The sequence below is a fragment of the Zea mays genome, chromosome 1 (genome assembly GCF_902167145.1).
Source record: "Zea mays cultivar B73 chromosome 1, Zm-B73-REFERENCE-NAM-5.0, whole genome shotgun sequence".
NCBI lineage: Eukaryota > Viridiplantae > Streptophyta > Magnoliopsida > Poales > Poaceae > Zea > Zea mays.
Window position 1 is genome coordinate 207,463,197 of NC_050096.1, and position 2,698 is coordinate 207,465,894.

Genomic DNA, 2,698 nt, shown 5'->3' on the forward strand with positions numbered 1-2,698 from the left:
TCCTGGAACTCCTGGAGATCCACCTCGACATCTTCATCTTCTCCTGAGTAGTGGTTGCAGTGTGGACAACCTCGAGGAAGGGGGGGTTTGGTGTGTAGAGCAAGGGTGAGTACACATCAACATACTCAGCAAATGTCATGTTTTGCTGTAGTGGACTAGCTTTTATGTGGGGTTAAGTCAAGCAGTTGCTTTTAGTTGGTCAGATTATTATTACTAGTAGAGAGAGAGCCAGATTTTAGTATTAACCCAAGTTGTTAACCAAAAAGTACCCTTTCCAAACAGAAAGAATACCATTACCATAGTCATAAACATCATCCTCGTCACCACCTATAATCCAAACATCTCTGATCAAGTATCTCTAATCAATGGAGCTCCCTTGGCCGCTCAAAACCGCGAGCACAGCTGATATATTAGTTTCATAACACTCTACAGAGGTTGCGCATTTTACCCACAAGTCGTGATTCCCTCTCTAGCCCGGGCTTACAAGACACTTATTCACTCCCAAGGTGAATGGTCAGGGATTCGCTATGAAGCCTTTATAAAGATTCCCTGAGGCTGTAGCCGCTCGTTAGGTTTCCTAAATGCACCGCACTCCTCCCCAAGGGGCAAGGGGCGAACCAACCTTGGCAGAGCGAGACGCATACACCGAGCCCCATTAACGGCACGACGACAAAGTGAACTACACCCCAGTTCCTCTAATTATTCAGGTAAGGGCGTTCCATTCCACCCTCATAGTTGCACTGTTTTCTCGGGCGGTCATCCAACGAACAGGTCCTTATGGAGAGGCACTCGAGAAACCGCTCGAGCCCCCTAAAGTATCACCAGTCCAACATCATAATAATAATGACAACATCGTATCATAAGTGTTCACATCATGTTTGTCGGTACCTCGAGACAGGGGTACCCCCTTCTGTAGTATGAAGACGCTGCACCCGTATGACACCCCCAGGTCACACGAGGAGCAGCACCCGACCCCACCACATGGGGCAGGGCTAGGAGCACCATGTGGCAAGGAAAGATAAGACTCCCCGGGGTGCACTGATAGGTCCGGACCTCCACCGGACCCCTATACGAACGGGTCCGGAGCTCCCAAGAGGGCATGCCGGGTCACTCGGGTAAGCCCCAGGTCCCTCCGGGTAAGGACCGGGCCTTGGCAAGGTTCCAGGACCAGGAGGACCCCAGCACGAATAGGGGTCCGGGGCCGACACATGTCCAACCCTTGCCCTATGCTTCCCACTCAGGTGGAGTCCCGCGGCTGTCGCATGGCTTGTGGCCCGTGACATAAGCCAACGGGCCGAGCCTGACGTAAGGCCCATACAGCCGTGCAGCCTCTGCATTTATTGCGGAGAGGACGCGCCGCCTGCCACTGCGCAGACAGGCGACAAGCCCTCTCGACATTAAATGCGCCCTATCCCATCCGTTGGCAGACGACGTCAAGGTCATCCAGTAGACGACGTGCCTGACCAGTCTGTTGGAGAACAATGCGCGCGTTCCGAGCAGCACACTGTACTCATCATCCCTTCTACAAGAAGCTTCCCCTGCACGCGGAGGATACACAGATCTCGGGCGTCAAGCGCAAGAAGATTGCCTCGGCAGCAGACATTAGTGGCTCCAAGCGCTACATTCTTGATGTCCCTGGGCCCACATGTCAGGGCCCAGCACCTTTGTGCATGCCCCCCTTCAGCTATAAAAGGGGAGGCATGCGACGTTACACAACACGCAGTCTTAGGTCACACCTTAGACTCGCAAGCTCATACAAGCTCACAAGCAATACATCTCACAGTGGAGTAGGGTATTATGCTCCGGCGGCCCGAACCACTATAAATCCTTGTGTGTTCTTGAGTTCTTCCCGTTCATTCCAACGATCAAGCAAAACGCCTAAGCCCCTCCTCATCTCAGGATTTAGGGCGGGTGCACTCCGCCACCCGGCCGGAGATTTACTCTCTGACATTTGGCGCCAGATAGGGGCCTAGGCATTAGGTTTTTGCTTGTATTTCCTGTTCAACACCATGGTTCGTATCGTCGAGCATTGTGGCGAGACCTCTGAGGACTTCTCCATGGAGGAGGAGGTTGCATCTTCTACGCCACAGAGCTCTGGCCATCCGACGCTTGGTGCTGCAGTCGTGCGCCCCGCACGACGGCGCATGCCAGGATGGGTGTCCCAGAATCCATCAGGGGATACCCCCGCCGGGGCACTCTCTACGGCCAGAGAGTTGTTGCACCACTTACCAAGCCCCACGGCCTCGCCAGGGGCTATGAGGCAGTGGCGCGACGACGTGGACCGCCTCCTTGGCATGGCGCACACTAGCTCGATCAGGCCCAGGCCTCGGTCGCCCTGGCACCGGCACGAAGCATCTGCCTCGGAGCGCACGCCCTCGGTGAGGACTGCCCCGACTGAAGATTTGTGAACGGAGCTCAACCGCAGACGTGTAGAAGGAGACGCGCAAGTTCCTCCAGAGGGACCAGGAGACCTGCGGGATAAACTCAACCGCAGACGTGCGGGCAGAGATGCATGTATCTCTTTGGAGAAGACGCGTGAGCGCTGCGGCGGCCTCGGGCAAGATTCCGCTGCGGTCACGCCACGGGCCCCAGGGGATGCTCGATTCCTGACCAGCATCCCGTTGGCTGGAGTAGGCTGCGCTGCCCTAGCGAACCACCTCCGCACGGCAACTTGGCCACCCAAGTTTCGGCCACATCT